Here is an 18398-nt window from a genome sequence, read left to right as displayed (position 1 = left end):
TTATAAGCCATCAACAACATAAATCAAGTGAATCAAGGGTAAGGAAACCCATTAAAGACCATTCAAGTCAAGAAATCGAAATGGAGGAAAACTAGGGTTTTTCTCAAAGTGGAGTATTATCAACTAAAGCTTGTTCCTACAACATCTAAGGTAAGATTCATGATATTCATATGTTGTTTAAGGTATTTGAGAGTTAAAATGCTTGGTCATTAGAAGAGTATAGCAAAATGGGTTATGAATGATAAATAGTGACGTTTTTGAGAAATAGTTTGAATTGAATCATGATTGTTGTTGTGTTGTGACATGAATGTGTTATAAATGACGTTAAGACCATGAAATAGACATTGTATATGAATGGACGAAGTTGGGTGTTATGACCATGAACATGGACAAATGAAAGTAAATTGAGAAACCTTGATAATGTGGATGATTAATGGCCATTGATATGATATTATGAATGTATTGTTGACATTTGGGAGTTGAATTACGATATGGACAAATGTTGTATAAATAAAGGAGATGCTGTCCGATTTTCTCTAGCTTTGGCCATGCGTGTTAGTTATCGATCCTAATGATAGTATGACCTCAATGAAGGTATAAACGTGGGCACCGAAGGAGTACGTGCAAGTGTAGAATAGTTCGACGAAAAGGTATGTAAGGCTAACCCTTCTTTCATAAGGCATGGTTCTTTGGCCAAATTTCTAAATCCTCTATACGAGTATGTTGTCTTCAAATGATTGATCTTCCGAGCTCATAAACTCATAATCCTTGATATGTACTACGATTGTACTACGCTCCTCATGTGACGAGTAAGCCTATAAGATAGACGTAACGATAATAATGATGATAGAAATATTAATGATAATAATAATGATGCTAAAGCTGCCTATGGGCTATTATACTTATGTGTGCCTATGAAGGGCTATAATGAAACCTCGAGCTTATAACGCCAGGTAGAATATATGTATATGTATGTATACGATTACGTAACGCGCGCACACATCTGCAGATGGTACGGATAACCCTGAAGCCTTGGTAGGGCCAGGTAGATATAACATTGAGCCTTGGTTGGCCAAGTATGTATGAAACACCGAACCTTATGGTCGGGTACGCTATGTATGTATATAAGGGTATGGCTATGTATATAATATGAATATGAATGTGAAAAGACTATGTATATGAATGCGAATAGGGGCATGTATACGAATACGAGCACTATTATGAAATACGCATGAGAAATGGAAAGTTCCTATGAAAGGTAGGTAAGTGCCATGATGATGATATTATTGTCTTCCCTCCTATGCCACTTCATATATTGTCTATGATGCTTCTATATCGACGTTGATCATGCTTTACATACTCAGTACAATCTTCATACTGACGTCCTTTTGTTGTGGATGCTGCGTCATGCCCGCAGGTGCATAGGGAGACAGACTTGATCCGTAGTTGCTTTCTCAGAGATTTCATAGCAGAGCTCCATTTCATTCGGAGCCATAGCTTTTGGGTACTTATTCTTTTGTGTATATAGTTGTGGGCATAGCGGGGTCCTGTCCCGCTCATGTGATATGTATACTCCTTTTAGAGGCTCGTAGACATGTGTATATGGGTAGTTATGTTTGGCCTTGTCGGCCTATGTTTTGTATATCATTTCGTTGGCCTCGCTGGCCTTGTACATTTGATATGGCATAGATGCCTATGATGTTATCCAAGATGATTGTCGCCCAACGGGACTAATATGATTGATGACTAGAATGCATGACTTGATTTATGAATCGCCTAGATATTATGTGAATGTGTGTTAAGGGGTGCCCGGGTGGGGTAGCTGTCACGACCCAACCCCGCGGGCCGTGACTAGTGCCCGAATTGGGCACCCGAACACAATCACAAATCCGAGCGGCAAACAGATGACTTATACCGATACAAATATCAAACGCTGCCTCAGATTATATCAAACACATCCAGGTATATAACAGAAGCCGACAAGGTGGTGTTTCAAATTTATAAGATTTTCAAAGAAAATTTCGGCAGAGTTTCCTTTGTTTTTCGGACTATCCAAAATAACCCTGTACACAGCAAATACCAACAAAGGCCACACAGTGCCAACAGAACAACATATACATGTGCGAGCCGACAAGGCTGCCATAACGAAAGAGATCATATGGACACAACTGTACAGTAGTAGGCACACACACCCACAAATAAGTCTACAGACCTCTAAACGGACCAAACGAATCATATGGCGGAACAGGGCCCCGCCGTACCCGGAACAAATATATATACATACATAACGAACAAAAGTATATACCAAAAGTGTATGCTCTGAAATGAGAAGAGCACTCCAAACAGCTGAAGGGGATATCCTAAACTGGGGGATCACCGAACTGTGCGTCTGTACCTGCGGGCATGAAACGCAGCCCCCGAATAAAGGGGATCAGTACGAAATATGTACTGAGTATGCAAAGCAGAATGTACAGAAAGCAAATCTGAGACATAACGAAATGGGAGTATCAAACATAAGTGCAAATTCAATCTTATCAAATTATTTAGTTTCAAATATGTAAAGCATGCATAGGGTACGGAAGAATATGGTCGCCCGCCTGTCGATAGCGCCATAACACAGCATAACACCAGAAAGATTTCAAATCTCCGTATCCCCGTCACATATCACATCACAACATAACGCCATACACAGCATAACACCAAATATAGATGGAACCCGACCCTCTTTTGCGAGTAGCTCGGTGAACCATAAACACAGCATAACTCCGGAGTATATAAAAATGCGCACGATAACATAACCGGCCCGGGACTCGGCGAAGGGAATAACAAAATGCACGAATAGAGTCGTGAGTAGTCATATGCATAAAATCAATATCATAAATTCAAACATAAGCAAAACGATCATATTTGAAAATCGAATAGTAGTCTTAACAAATTCTTTCAAAATCTCCCGAATTTCATAAAAGGAAGTCGCGGGACCCACGGGTGGGAATTTACCCAAGTCGGGCCCGCTTATGAAAAACATACTCGTTATACGTAATGCAAAATTTTATAAAAATATATTGGAGCAATCCGAGCATTTATGTGAAAGACATGGCATTCGGATATTTCGAAGTTCCTTAAAGTGAAACCTTTTTGCGCAAAGTTCGAAAAGCGATTTTTCAAATACATAAAGGTTCATATTTAATCAAATCATACATAAGAGTGCCAAAGAACATATACGGATCATAACATGCTCGGGTTTCGGATTTGGAAGTTTCCTTAAGGCTCTAATTTAGCCTATAAAAACTAAGACATGTCAAAAAGAAAGGAAGTTGCCTTACATACCTCGAACGCTCTCCAATATGATCCAACTCGAGCTAAGTCCAAACTATGATTCGGGCTGCCCACGATCTAAAAATAAGCCATAAAATGCCAATCATTAGCTAAAGACTTTTGGGCATTAAATTCCAATTTCGCCCTTAATTCTACTGAAATTTGGGCAGCATTTCCCCTGTAAATAGGCTACCCCGAGAATTTAACTCGGCCATATCAATCAACAACAACCACAACAACATTAATAATTAATCCGAAAGGTAATTCAACAATAATAGCTCTCTTGCCATCATTTATCGACTTTCATAACTTCAATTCGACGACTTACCTTCAAGCCCAAAATCGACGCTTATATGCTCACATACTAACCCGAACCCATACCAAAAACATTTCAAGACATTCTAAGCAATTTATACAGCTTTTCCAACAATCCATAAATTTTCCTAAGCTACCCGAAACAGCCCCTAACCGAGACAGCCCCTCTAACTTTTCTTCATTTCCAAATCATGGTTTGTGTCTACAATTTTTACATTCTAACAACGCTATTTTCATCAATACATAATTTACATTAAATGTACAACAACCTCCAAATCAGTCCGCAATATTTACAACATCAATTTGAGTCAATAAACTTTCATTTCCAACATAGAATGCATGGCGACGACGGCTAAACAATAAGCGATAATAATTCAATTCTTGGCACATAAGGTGACCCATTTTCGGCTAGCACACTAACATACCCACATGGATGATTCTCAAAAGTTCTTCACCTTACAATGGTCATAATATACTAATTAGGCATTAATTCATAGTTTCAATATCACACAACACACACACCCATCACACGCCCAACCCTCATACATATGGCCTCAACTTCACCATACTTTATTTCATAATTTTCAACCATATTAACATACTACAACATGAATATAACCTTCATAACACAAAAACAAGATCAAATCTTACCTTTTTCTCTTCAACTTCCAATAGGCTAGGGTTTTCCAAAAGATGAAAAATTAATAGGTTGATCGCTCCAACGATGCTTCTACTCTACTTAGGGTCCTTATATTAGTGGGTTAACACCAAGGAAATAATTTTTGGGAAGCTAAAAATGGGGGTTGGTTTCCTCCTTGGCTGGCCGAAACAGTGGAGAAAGAAAATGGGGCTCTCAAGTTTTTGTCTTCTTTTTTTTGTTCTAGGTGTTGAAGTGTAAATGAGGGAAAGATGACTTAAAGTCATCTTTTTAAGTCCACAAATATTTCTTAGTTGTCTTTGGCCCACACAATGTGTTGGACCAATTAAAATTGGCCACACAAGGTGTGGGACCATTTCAACTTACACGGCCCACAAGGCATTTTTGCACCATATTTTTATTCCGATTTTATAAATTGTGGTCCCAATTTTTCCTAGGTGTTCAATGCCATCAATTTCATATATAACTTATATCTCAAATAAAATCAAATGGTCAAAAGTCCCGACTTCAAATCCCGGAATAATCTTGGCCTTAAATTATCATAGTTCATCCGGGTTGTTCCAATGTATAAAAATACGGGACGTAACATCCTCCCCCCCTTAAGAACATTCGTCCTCGAATGTTGGATTAATGCTACGGATCTTACTCAAATTCGGGGGATTTTCTTTTATAGCCATCATATACAAATGATTCACAAATAAATATAGTCAAACATAGAAATTGGATTACCTGAAGGTACTGGAAATAGGTGAGGATACTTTTTCTTCATCTGCTCCTCAGCCTCCCGGGTCATTTCCTCGCGGTTATTATTCCGCCACAGCACTTTAATAGAAACCACATCTTTATTTCGCAACTTTCTTACCTGACGATCCAATATGGCTATAGGCTGCTCTTCATAAGATAACTCCTCTGTGACCTGCATATCAACTGCAGGAAAGATTCTGGAAGGGTCACCAATACACTTACGAAGCATAGAAATATGGAATACCGGGTGAACCACTCCCAAATCAGCTGGCAGATCTAATTCATAGGCCACTTTTCCTATTTTACGAATAAGCAGATAAGGCCCAATATATCTCAGACTGAGCTTTCCTTTCTTGCCAAATCGCATAACACCTTTCATAGGTGACACTTTCAGGAAAACCCAATCGCCAATCTGGAACTCTAACGGTCGACGTCGTTTATCAGCATAAGATTTCTGTCGATTCTGGGCCGCTAATAATCGCTCTCGAATCAGTTTCACTTTATCGACTGCCTGCTGGACCACATCTGGACCAATTAACTGAATCTCACCCACATCGAACCAACCGATCGGAGATCTGCATTTCCTACCATACAAAGCCTCATATGGTACCATCTGAATACTGGAGTGGTAGCTGTTATTATAAGCAAATTCAACAAGCGGCAAATGGTCATCCCAGCTACCCCTAAAATCAATAACACAGGCACGCAACATATCTTCCAATGTCTGAATAGTGCGCTCTGCTTGACCATCGGACTGGGGATGAAATGCTGTACTCAGACTCACCTGGGTCCCCAATCCCTCCTGGAATGATCTCCAGAACTTAGCTGTAAACTGGGCACCTCTATCAGAAATAATAGACACAGGAACTTCGTGCAGTCTCACAATCTCCTTAATATATAGCCTAGCATAATCTTCAGCTGAGTATGTAGTCCGGACTGGAAGAAAGTGAGCTGATTTTGTCAGCCGATCAACGATAACCCAAATGGAGTCGTACCTCCGTGGAGTGCGAGGTAGACCTGTAATAAAGTCCATGTTAATGATCTCCCACTTCCACGTCGGTAGCTCCATCTCCTGCAATAGCCCACCAGGCTTCTGGTGCTCAATCTTAACCTGCTGGCAATTTGGACCCTGAGCAACGAACTCTGCTATATCTCTTTTCATGCCGTCCCACCAATATAGGCATCTGAGATCATGGTACATCTTCGTCGACCCTGGGTGAACAGAATATAGAGCACTATGTGCTTCACCCATAATTTGTCGTCGCAGCCCTGCAACGTCAGGTACATATACTCTGCCTTCACATAATAATACCCCTTCAGGCGAAATTTCAAACTGAGTCTTTTCTTTATTAACGGCCACATCTATGTACTGTGCCAAAACAGGATCTTCGAGCTGACGCTGCTTAACCTCTTTCATAAGGGATGATTCAGCCACCTCTCGAACAGAAACTCCAGCATCTCCAGAATCTGCCAAACGGACTCCAAGGCTGGCTAACTGATGAATATCACAAACCATTTCTTTCTTATCAGACTGCACACCAATCAAACTGCCCATGGACTTGCGGCTAAGCGCATCTGCTACAACATTAGCTTTCCCTGGATGGTAGAGAATATCAACATCATAATCCTTCAGCAACTCTAACCACCGCCTCTGTCGCAAATTCAATTCTTTCTGTCTGAAAATATATTGGAGGCTCTTATGGTCCGTATAAATATCAACGTGGACCCCATATAAGTAATGCAGCCAAATCTTCAAAGCATGAATAACCGCGGCTAACTCCAAATCATGTGTGGGATAATTCTTCTCGTGCGGTCTGAGCTGCCGGGAAGCATAGGCTATGACTCGACCGTGCTGCATCAACACACAACCCAAACCCGTACCAGAGGCATCACAATAAACCACATACCCGTCTGGTCTTTCTAGAAGAGCCAAAACTGGAGCTGTAATTAATTTTTGCTTCAACATCTGAAAGTCGCGCTCACAGGCATCAGTCCACTGAAATTTCGCTGCCTTCTGAGTTAACTTTGTCAGCGGTGCCGCAATAGAAGAAAAATTCTCTACAAACCTTCTGTAATAACTGGCCAACTCCAGAAAACTACGTACCTCTGTAGGTGTAGTAGGCCAGGGAAATTCTATACAGCTTCAATTTTCTGCGTATCCACCTGGATACCTTCTGCTCCGACTATATGCCCCAAGAATGCCACAGAAGTTAACCAGAATTCACATTTCGAAAATTTAGCATATAATTGCTGCTGCCGAAGAGTGCCAAGCACTGTTTTCAGATGATCAGAATGCTCCTCTGCTGATCGTGAATAAACCAATATATCATCGATAAACACAATCACGAACATATCAAGGAAAGGTCGAAATACCCGATTCATCAAATCCATGAATACCGCTGGAGCATTAGTCAGCCCGAAAGACATAACTCTGAATTCATAATGCCCGTACCGGGTCCTGAAAGCAGTCTTCGGAATATCAGACTCTCGTACCCGTACCTGGTGATAACCCGAACGCAGATCTATCTTCGAGAAATATTTGGCACCCTGCAACTGATCAAATAAATCATCAATCCGGGGGAGGGGATATTTATTCTTTATGGTCACCTTATTTAATTGCCTGTAGTCAATACACATCCGCAGTGACCCGTCTTTATTTCTTACAAATAATACCGGCGCTCCCCAGGGTGATGTACTGGGTCTGATGAAACCTTTTTCTAATAAATCTTTCAACTGTTCCTTCAATTCTTTTAATTCTGTCGGTGCCATCCTGTACGGAGGAATAGATATGGGCTGCATATCTGGCAACAAATCAATAGCAAAGTCTATCTCCCGTTCAGGCGGAAGACCCGGAAGCTCATCTGGAAACACATCTGGGAACTCGCTAACAACCGGAACAGACTGAATAGTAGGTGTCTCGGCTGTAGTATCGTGCACACGAACCAAATGATAGATATAACCTTTCTGAATCATCTTCTTAGCCTTGAGGTACGAAATAAACTTACCCCTCGGCGATGCTGTAGACCGGAACCACTCTATAACTGGTTCCCCTGGAAACTGAAAACGAACTGCCTTTTTCTGGCAGTCAACATTAGCATAACAGGAAGCTAACCAGTCCATATCCATAATGACATCGAATTCCAGCATATCTAATTCTATCAAATCAGCTTTAGTGCAGCGATCACATATAGTCACAGAACAATCCTTATATACCTGCCTCGATATAATACAATCCCCAACCGGTGTAGCTACCTCAAATGGCTCTATAGGCTCAGACACTATCCCAATTTTACTAGCAACGAGCGGGGAAATATATGATAAAGTAGAACCAGGATCAATCAGTGCATATACAGATCTGGAGAAAACCAGTAATGTACCTGTGATGACATTCGGCGAAGCCTCCTGGTCCTGGCGACTGGCTAATGCATATATGCGGTTCGAGGGACCGCTAGAACCTGAAGCACTACCACGACCTCGACCGCGACCTGCCTGTACCGGCATACCTCGCCCCGCAGGGCGCACAGCTGAGGGAGTAGAAGATGAACCTGCGGCTGATCCCGTCGGCTGAATTGTACTGCCAGAACCACTCGCCATCGGACAGTCACGCATAATATGGCCCTGACGGCCGCAAGAAAAACAGGCTTCAGTAAGTCGATAACACTCTCCCGGGTGCGATTTCCCGCAATGGGAACAACGGGGCCTGGGTGGTCTGGGCTGGCTATTTGTGACCCTGATGCTCTGGAGCTCTGACCGGCCCCAGACTGTCCTGCACTGTCAAATCTCCTACCGGCTGGCTGTGTACCTCGGCCTGACGGAGGAGGATGTCTGCCTGACTGCTGCTGCTGAGGCTATCCGCCTCGAGAATCTCCAGAATAACCTGCGGATCTGGCCCTCTTGGGCGGCCTCCTATCCCGATCTCTGCTGGAATAATCAGCTCTATGTCGGTCCTCCATACCCAGGGCATAAGCCTGTAGTCGGGCAATATCCATGTCTGTCTGCAATGCCACCGCCATACAGCCATCAATCAAATAGCAGTCTAACCCCATCACGTATCTGTGCATCCGATCGGCCATATCTGCTACTATGACAGGTGCATACCGGGCCAAAGAATCAAACTCCATATTATACTCACGGACGCTCCGACCCCTCTGCTGCAGATGCAAAAATCGTTCAACCCGCGCCCGCCGTAACTCTGGGGGCAAAAAGTGGCGAGTGAAAGCAGTCACGAACTCGTCCCAAGTAGCTGGGGGAGCACCCTCACCCCTGGATAGCTCCCAGGACTCATACCAATGAGCAGCAACATCCCGTAGCCTATGCGAAGCCAACTCAACAGACTCAGTCTCTGAAGCCCTGACCAAATCTAGTGAGCGCCGCATCCCCCGAATAAAGTCATGAGGGTCCTCGTCGGGCTTAGACCCGAAAAACTCTGGAGGGCCACATAATAGGAACTCTCGAACCCTCAGGCTGTCACGCCTGTCATCATCATCATCATCTGTCTGCCCGCGTCTGCGAACTTGCCCTGCTACCAAAGTAGTCAATAGCTGTACAGCCTCCCTCAATGTCCTATCCACCGCCCCTGGCTAAGGAGCTGGAGGCTCGGGCGCTGGAGCCTCTGGAGCTGATAGTGAAGCCGCCCCCTGATCCATAGTGGCAGCGGCTGGTGCTCCCGACTCCTCTGATGATGAAGACGTAGTAGAGTCTGCTGGCCGGGGCGCAATATCACGCATCATCTGAGCAAGGGTCCGAGTACTCTTCCGAGCCCGGCTGGTCTCTCCTACCACGCCCTTTTTCTTCTGGCCGACCGTCGCCTTTTTCGGAGGCATCACTGAAAGAAAAACAATAACGGATCAGAACAGAATCATCCTAATAGCACAACTCTATCGCACGATCTAAGATTCAAAGAAAGGAGACTCCCTAAAAGTCCCGTAGATTCCTGTTTATAGATGTGGTGCACAACACACCGATAAACAAGACTCTACTAGACACGGTCTGTAGACATTCCGAGGACAAACCGCTCTGATACCACTTCTGTCACGACCCAACCCCGCGGGCCGTGACTAGTGCCCGAATTGGGCACCCGAACACAATCACAAATCCGAGCGGCAAACAGATGACTTATACCGATACAAATATCAAACGCTGCCTCAGATTATATCAAACACATCCAGGTATATAACAGAAGCCGACAAGGTGGTGTTTCAAATTTACAAGATTTTCAAAGAAAATTTCGGCAGAGTTTCCTTTGTTTTTCGGACTATCCAAAATAACCCTGTACACAGCAAATACCAACAAAGGCCACACAGTGCCAACAGAACAACATATACATGTGCGAGCCGACAAGGCTGCCATAACGAAAGAGATCATATGGACACAACTGTACAGTAGTAGGCACACACACCCACAAATAAGTCTACAGACCTCTAAACGGACCAAACGAATCATATGGCGGAACAGGGCCCCGCCGTACCCGGAACAAATATATATACATACATAACGAACAAAAGTATATACCAAAAGTGTATGCTCTGAAATGAGAAGAGCACTCCAAACAGCTGAAGGGGATATCCTAAACTGGGGGATCACCGAACTGTGCGTCTGTACCTGCGGGCATGAAACGCAGCCCCCGAATAAAGGGGGTCAGTACGAAATATGTACTGAGTATGCAAAGCAGAATGTACAGAAAGCAAATCTGAGACATAACGAAATGGGAGTATCAAACATAAGTGCAAATTCAATCTTATCAAATTATTTAGTTTCAAATATGTAAAGCACGCATAGGGTACGGAAGAATATGGTCGCCCGCCTGTCGATAGCGCCATAACACAGCATAACACCAGAAAGATTTCAAATCTCCGTATCCCCGTCACATATCACATCACAACATAACGCCATACACAGCATAACACCAAATATAGATGGAACCCGACCCTCTTTTGCGAGTAGCTCGGTGAACCATAAACACAGCATAACTCCGGAGTATATAAAAATGCGCACGATAACATAACCGGCCCGGGACTCGGCGAAGGGAATAACAAAATGCACGAATAGAGTCGTGAGTAGTCATATGCATAAAATCAATATCATAAATTCAAACATAAGCAAAACGATCATATTTGAAAATCGAATAGTAGTCTTAACAAATTCTTTCAAAATCTCCCGAATTTCATAAAAGGAAGTCGCGGGACCCACGGGTGGGTATTTACCCAAGTCGGGCCCGCTTATGAAAAACATACTCGTTATACGTAATGCAAAATTTTATAAAAATATATTGGAGCAATCCGAGCATTTATGTGAAAGACATGGCATTCGGATATTTCGAAGTTCCTTAAAGTGAAACCTTTTTGCGCAAAGTTCGAAAAGCGATTTTTCAAATACATAAAGGTTCATATTTAATCAAATCATACATAAGAGTGCCAAAGAACATATACGGATCATAACATGCTCGGGTTTCGGATTTGGAAGTTTCCTTAAGGCTCTAATTTAGCCTATAAAAACTAAGACATGTCAAAAAGAAAGGAAGTTGCCTTACATACCTCGAACGCTCTCCAATATGATCCAACTCGAGCTAAGTCCAAACTATGATTCGGGCTGCCCACGATCTAAAAATAAGCCATAAAATGCCAATCATTAGCTAAAGACTTTTGGGCATTAAATTCCAATTTCGCCCTTAATTCTACTGAAATTTGGGCAGCATTTCCCCTGTAAATAGGCTACCCCGAGAATTTAACTCGGCCATATCAATCAACAACAACCACAACAACATTAATAATTAATCCGAAAGGTAATTCAACAATAATAGCTCTCTTGCCATCATTTATCGACTTTCATAACTTCAATTCGACGACTTACCTTCAAGCCCAAAATCGACGCTTATATGCTCACATACTAACCCGAACCCATACCAAAAACATTTCAAGACATTCTAAGCAATTTATACAGCTTTTCCAACAATCCATAAATTTTCCTAAGCTACCCGAAACAGCCCCTAACCGAGACAGCCCCTCTAACTTTTCTTCATTTCCAAATCATGGTTTGTGTCTACAATTTTTACATTCTAACAACGCTATTTTCATCAATACATAATTTACATTAAATGTACAACAACCTCCAAATCAGTCCGCAATATTTACAACATCAATTTGAGTCAATAAACTTTCATTTCCAACATAGAATTCATGGCGACGACGGCTAAACAATAAGCGATAATAATTCTATTCTTGGCACATAAGGTGACCCATTTTCGGCTAGCACACTAACATACCCACATGGATGATTCTCAAAAGTTCTTCACCTTACAATGGTCATAATATACTAATTAGGCATTAATTCATAGTTTCAATATCACACAACACACACACCCATCACACGCCCAACCCTCATACATATGGCCTCAACTTCACCATACTTTATTTCATAATTTTCAACCATATTAACATACTACAACATGAATATAACCTTCATAACACAAAAACAAGATCAAATCTTACCTTTTTCTCTTCAACTTCCAATAGGCTAGGGTTTTCCAAAAGATGAAACATTAATAGGTTGATCGCTCCAACGATCCTTCTACTCTACTTAGGGTCCTTAGATTAGTGGGTTAACACCAAGGAAATAATTTTTGGGAAGCTAAAAATGGGGGTTGGTTTCCTCCTTGGCTGGCCGAAACAGTGGAGAAAGAAAATGGGGCTCTCAAGTTTTTGTCTTCTTTTTTTTGTTCTAGGTGTTGAAGTGTAAATGAGGGAAAGATGACTTAAAGTCATCTTTTTAAGTCCACAAATATTTCTTAGTTGTCTTTGGCCCACACAATGTGTTGGACCAATTAAAATTGGCCACACAAGGTGTGGGACCATTTCAACTTACACGGCCCGCAAGGCATTTTTGCACCATATTTTTATTCCGATTTTATAAATTGTGGTCCCAATTTTTCCTAGGTGTTCAATGCCATCAATTTCATATATAACTTATATCTCAAATAAAATCAAATGGTCAAAAGTCCTGACTTCAAATCCCGGAATAATCTTGGCCTTAAATTATCATAGTTCATCCGGGTTGTTCCAATGTATAAAAATACGGGACGTAACAGTAGCACCGGGTGCTCGTCGCGGCCCCCTAGTCGGGTGGTGACATCGTATATAACGTCTGTGGGTTCATAGTATCTGTGTGTGTGTGTCTGTATATACATAGTATGTGTGTGTGTGTATGTGTGTGTGTGTGTGTTTAATGCAATGCATGAATATGATAAGAGTGCATCCTGAATCTGTCAGAGTGACTTAAGGTCATTATACATCCAGTCATCATTATGAAATAGCATTTTCATCATCATGTGACTCTATGAAACATACTGAATCTGGAGGACTTACTATGAACAATATCATTGTAACATGAATCAACATAGGACATCTGTCACGACCCAACCCCGTAGGTCGTGACTAGTGCCCGAGCTGGACACTCGTATACACACCTGTTAGCTATAATCAGCTCATAACTAGCATGATAAGGAACTTATATAAAAAAAACAAGACGTCGTCTCAAGACTGTCACATATATACATATATCACCACAACCTGTCTCCTGAGGAGTTACAACTATCAACAGATAACATCGTACATAAGTCGGCAAGGCCATCATAATATAGGGGAACGTCCCAGCCATACACAAGCCGACAAGGCTGTCATAACACATAACATATATATATATACGCAAGCCGACAAGGCTGCCACTACGAATGGGAACGTTCCAAAGCATAAGTCATGCAGACCCAACTGAACAACATCGATATACAACCCACATATATGTCTACAGACCTCTAAGAGTAACAACAGTATCATATGACGGGACAGGGCCCCGCCGTACCCCTGGATAAACGCATATATGCAACAAAAGGATTTGTACCAAAAGCTAGGCTCCGGGACAAGGGAGCACTCCAAGATAGCTGAATAGATATCCTAAGCTGGCGGATCACCAAAACGAGCGTCTGTACCTGCGGGCATGAAACGCATCCCCCCTAAGAAAGAGGGTCAGTACGAGATATGTACTGAGTATATAAAGCATGAAATACCATAAGAAAGATCATAACTGAAGTAGAGATTCCAGGAGATAAGTATAATAATCAAGAAGTCACTGTACCTGTGCCTTATGAAACAAAATCATGCATATCATGATCATATACCGTACCCGGCCCATTATGGGACTCGGTGTCATAGTCATATCATCATATACATATACCGTACCCGGCCCCCTAGTAAGGGACTCGGTGAATAAAGTCGTGTACACGTATACCGTACCCGACCCATCATGGGACTCGGTGCCATAATCATATATCATATCATCATATCATCATATATCGTACCCGGCCCTTTAGTAAGGGACTCGGTGAATAATGCAGTGACACTGTGCACGATAACATACCCGGCCCGGGACTCGGTGAAAGATGTAACAACAGTATGCACGAGCAGAGTAGTAAGTAACCATATGCACATAAATCATCTTTTGAGACTCAATAGATAAGTAGACTAATCAGCTCTCGAGTATCAGGATAATAGCCATATTAAGTTCTCTCTAAATGTCATTAAGAACTATATCAAGGAAAGTCTCAGGGATCATAGACATGTATCAAATCAATACGAGACAGCTTATGAAAGTTAAGGACATTATTCATTATAGAATCCTTTAAGAATAGGGACTTTTATACATCATTTACTAGCCAATCATATAAAAGACTCAAGGGCAATAGCTCGACTATCCTGAGAGTTCTAACATCAAGAAGTGAATAAGAATCATAAATCATGCTCGGAACTTGTGAATAGAATTACCCCAAAGCTCATATCGTACATTACTTACATCTAGGACATGCCAAAAGAAAGATGGGACAGCTTTACATACCTTTAGCGTTTACTCGCAACACAGCACGTATACGCTTCCCAATAGTATTTCAACCTATATTAAGACGTCAAGAACTACGGTTAAGCTACGGGGAGATTCAAAACGTATTCTAATATTAGTAACTCCTTTCTAGATAATTAGATGACGTTTCCCTTATATTCAAACCAGCCACATACAACCAAGCCAACATCAACAATCATACGTTCAAGTACCAACCCGAGACTATTCAAACAAGACTCGAGAATGCTCCGGACAGTCCGTACAACATTCCAAAACAGCCCAACCAACACACAATACAACATATAATCTTAATTACCATTGATCTTCCAAGCTTAGCAAGAACAACAACAACACATTTTGTTCATTCAAATTCATGAACTATACCAACAACCACACGTTAACAACATTATTGACATAAACACAAGAAACTATATTAACACCATATTAACTTCTACAACAACCCACAAACAATTACAACTCCAACTTGAACCACTAAATACCTTTATTCTCATCATAAAATTCATAATAACAACAACCAAATACTTAGTAAAATTTGTTCACCATTTCCTACACAAAACAGCCCCTACACGGCCTCAATACCAACACACATAATTCCATGAATTTCATCCATTTCTACAAACTACAACACGTTCAAACCACCCTTAATTCATGTAAAAGAAGATTAACCTTACCTTAACACTTGACTTCTCAACTTGGCTAGGATTTGTGAATTGAAATAATACTTGTTCTTGTTGCCTTAATGAACACTTTCACGTCATAATTTCCCTTCCAATTTAGCTAGAACACCTTGGAAAATTATTTTGGATCAAGAACTTGTGAGCTTACCAAGCTCATCCATGGCCGAGAGCCTCTCTTTCTATCTCTAGGTTTTTCTATTTTGGTTGAAAATGATAAATGGCTCCCTTAGTCATCAATTTGATATTTATATGATGCCTAAGTGCTGGACACATGTCCCACTCATGGCTTGAGCCAATCAAATTTGGCCATGCCATGGGTGGGGCCCACACGGCCACTAATGGCCAATTAGTGAAGTAATTAAGTTTTTAATCCCACTTAATAATCTAATCATGGTTAATTAATCCCTAATATCCATTAATATTTCTATACCAAATAAAATTTATAAGCAACTTGTGCATTAAAACAAAATCGGAGGTTACAAGTCTCTACTTCATATCCCAAAATCGTCTTGTCCTTAACTTATCGCGACTAGCCCAATGTACAAAAATACGAGATATAACAACATCTAGGTTGTAAGAAAGGAGTCATTATGAGTAGCGTTACATTTACGTTTCGTTCATGAGGATCATGCCAAAAGAAAGAAAGTTAGCCTTAACATACCTCAATTCGTCAACAAAATCCCACAATGAATCTGTCGGGCTAGTATTTCCATCTGCTTAGTCACTACCACACACCTAACAACCAACAACACAACAATAACCTCGTATAAGTCTCTTTAATTTCACATCATTACTCACCCCAAGATTTACATCAAAGCTGCCCAATATACGCTTTGTATACGACACTTATACACTTTATTCTCCCAATTATACCAAGTATAACATCCTCAATACAATCCCAACACCAACTTCTATCCTTACAATAGTTTTTCAGCTCAAAACACACATCAACAACATGACTCAAGTTAGATTACATCTCAACATAAACACAAGTTCGTATTTGAACCTTCCCTCAAACTTCTTTCCATCCAAACCTAACATAACGATCATATCAATTCATAAACATGGAAATAAGATGGAATCTTGCCTTAAGAACTCAAGAGAACTCCAATTCCAAGGTTACGTCACCTTGAAGTATCGTCCAAAGATTCTACAAGAAGGAGAAAAAAGCTTCAATCATACTTTGGAAACCTTTAGTACTTGATCTTCTCTTTTGATCCTTGGTTTTTCTTAGGAATTGATCAGATATGTGGAAAGGGATTTTCTAGAAGGTTAGAGGTCAAGGGAAGTAGAGAAAATGAGATAAAATGATAAGTATTCGAAATAAAAAATAAAAAAAACTGGAACCAACTTAAATACGGCCAGAAAATACTGGCCATATATATATATATATACACAGTCCAAGATACTAGCCATATATATTTTTATATATATACGGTCCGTATTTCCCATCAGCAATTTTGACCTCTCTACCAAGAGAAGTACGGACCGTATTTCGAAGTACGATCCATATTTCTTAATATACGGTTCGTATTTCTCTTCCCAAAAATCAAATTCCAATGAAACGTATTCTCTTTAATTCGCTCATCCTCTAATCCTTCCAACACATGCCAAACATGAACTTAAGCTTTCATATACTTAAGATGAACACGTCTAATCCTTTATAGCCTTGAAGATAATTCCGCTTCCTGAATCTATAGCAATCAACTCATGAAGAAACTTAACGTATAAAAGTATAGAGTGTAACATCCTCCCCCCCCCCCCCCCCAGAAATATTTGTCCTCGAATGTTAGTACGTTTAGAAGTTTACGGAATTTTGGCAGTCTCCCCTATAATCATACTACTACTAGCTAGCTACACATCCCAACAACATAGTCTAATGCCACACAGGGCTACAATAATCAATAACAACAATGGTCCCACATGACCAACAAGAGTAACTGACAAATAATATATACCTGAAGACAATAGTGTCGTAGTCTGCATCTGCTTTGGGCCCAAATTAAATGAGGATGCCTAGACTTCATATCTTCTTCGGCTTCCCAAGTCATCTCTTCTACATTCTTATTCCTCCAAAGTACTTTTATGGAAGCTACATCTTTAGTTCGCAACCTACGAAACTGGCGATCTAGGATAGCAACAGGGACTTCCTCATATGATAACTGCTATGTAACCTAAACATCATCCACGGGCACACCTCTAGAAGGATCCTCGATGCACTTACGGAGCATGGATATGTGGAAGACGGGATATACAGACTCCAAATCTACAGGTAGATCTAACTTATAGGATACTTGACCAACTCTATGTATAATCCTATTAGGGACAATGTATCTAGGGCTAAGCTTTCCTTTCTTACCCAATCTCATAACACCTTTCATAGGTGACACCTTCAAAAACACCCAGTCATCTACCTGGAACTCTAAGTCTCGTCATCTGTTAGCTGCATAAGACTTCTGGCGACTCTGAGCTTCTAGCAATCTCTCCTGAATGAGCTTAACCTTCTCCACCACCTGCTGAACCAAGTCAGGCCCTATCAACTTTGGTTCTTCGACCTCGAACCATCCGATAGGAGATCTACACTTGACCTCGAACCATCCGATAGGAGATCTACACTTTTGTCCATATAGCCATCTGGATACTGGAATGGTAGCTATTATTATATGGAAACTAAATAAGTGGAAAATGATCATCCTAGCTACCTTCGAAGTCTATCAAACATGCTCGTAGCATATCCTCGAGCATCTAAATAGTACACTCAACCTGCCAAACTTGTTAAGACCCAA

The 18398-nt window shown here is 41.1% G+C and overlaps 2 long non-coding RNA genes across 2 annotated transcripts; both read right to left on the bottom strand.

Annotated features, from left to right (window-relative positions):
* Positions 1–2020: 2020 nt before the first annotated feature.
* LOC132605035 (uncharacterized) lies at positions 2021–4481 on the bottom strand. The gene is made up of 3 exons (XR_009568979.1): positions 4282–4481; positions 3328–3393; positions 2021–2395 (listed from the first exon to the last, which is right to left on the bottom strand). It is a non-coding gene; the product is annotated as an uncharacterized LOC132605035 (long non-coding RNA).
* Positions 4482–10191: 5710 nt separating this feature from the next.
* On the bottom strand, positions 10192–12594 carry LOC132605034 (uncharacterized). Its single transcript, XR_009568978.1, has 3 exons — positions 12520–12594; positions 11566–11631; positions 10192–10633 (listed from the first exon to the last, which is right to left on the bottom strand). It is a non-coding gene; the product is annotated as an uncharacterized LOC132605034 (long non-coding RNA).
* Positions 12595–18398: the final 5804 nt, after the last annotated feature.

This window comes from Lycium barbarum, chromosome 8 (assembly GCF_019175385.1).
Source record: "Lycium barbarum isolate Lr01 chromosome 8, ASM1917538v2, whole genome shotgun sequence".
Lineage (NCBI taxonomy): Eukaryota > Viridiplantae > Streptophyta > Magnoliopsida > Solanales > Solanaceae > Lycium > Lycium barbarum.
The sequence above is the reverse complement of the archived record's forward strand: the minus strand, read 5'-3'. Positions and strand labels throughout refer to the sequence as shown.